The sequence below is a fragment of the Carex rostrata genome, chromosome 15 (genome assembly GCF_964058835.1).
Source record: "Carex rostrata chromosome 15, lpCarRost1.2, whole genome shotgun sequence".
Taxonomy (NCBI): Eukaryota; Viridiplantae; Streptophyta; class Magnoliopsida; order Poales; family Cyperaceae; genus Carex; species Carex rostrata.
The window spans coordinates 3,875,031-3,876,126 of NC_135932.1; positions in this window are offsets into that span (position 1 = coordinate 3,875,031).

The following is a 1,096-nucleotide window of genomic DNA, read 5'->3' on the forward strand; positions in this document are numbered from 1 at the left end:
TTTGGTCCATGTAAAATTTTTTATGGCTTCCTCATAATCGTTTGGCTCTTGTTCTTTTGCAATTGAGGTCAAAAAAACTTTATGGTTGGAAGAGATATTACCATATGTAATAAAATTTTGAATATGATAATGTACCTTGTAGGTTATAAAATCCCTTAGCCTTGTTGAAGGTTGTTTTGTTCGACTTGACCTTCTCAATGGTGTTTGTTCTACGTTTTGATCTCCATCATTAGGGGAAATTTCTTTTATTTTCTCTTCATTTTCATCTTCACTTTCGTTTACTACCCCAATTTCATTTTCGTTCTCATTCCCATTTTCTATCAATCTTCTCTCGTCTCTTGATGGATTGTATTGAGGTAGTATAATTCCCTTGAAGGTTTCTCTAATATCTTCCTCATTAATTTTTTTCTTTATAATATGGCTCATTTTCTAAAAAAGTTACATCCCTAGAAATGTATAATATTTTTTCTTTGGGATCATAGCATTTATATTTCTTTTTTGGTGATGAGTAAGCCAAGAAAATTGCCTTAATTGAGATATAATCCAATTTATCTTGTTTATTTTTGTGCACATAACATGTACAACCAAATATTTTTAGATGCTCAATATTAAGTTTTCTTTGGTAAAGAATTTCTAATGGGCTCTTATAATTCAAATTAGCACTTGGCAACTTATTTATCAAATATGTTGTAGTAAGAAAGGCATCCGACCAATAAGTTTTTGGTACATTGTTTTGAAATAAAAGTACGCGAGTCATTTCAAGTAAGTATCTATTTTTCCTTTCGGAAACACTGTTTTGTTGAGGTATATAAACATACGTTGTTTGATGTAAAATTCCATTTTCCTTAAATAAATTTGAGAAATTGTGATTTATAAATTCCATTCCGTTATCGGATCTAAAAGTTTTAATTTTTTCTTCATATTGATTTTCTATGAAGTTATAAAAGTCTAGAAATTTTGAGAATAATTCACTCTTATTTTTTTAATAAATATAACCAAGTTGTTTTAGAGAAATCATCAATAAAGATAACAAAATATTTGTATCCATTATAAGAATTAATTGGGACGGGACTCCATACATCCGAATGAACCAAAT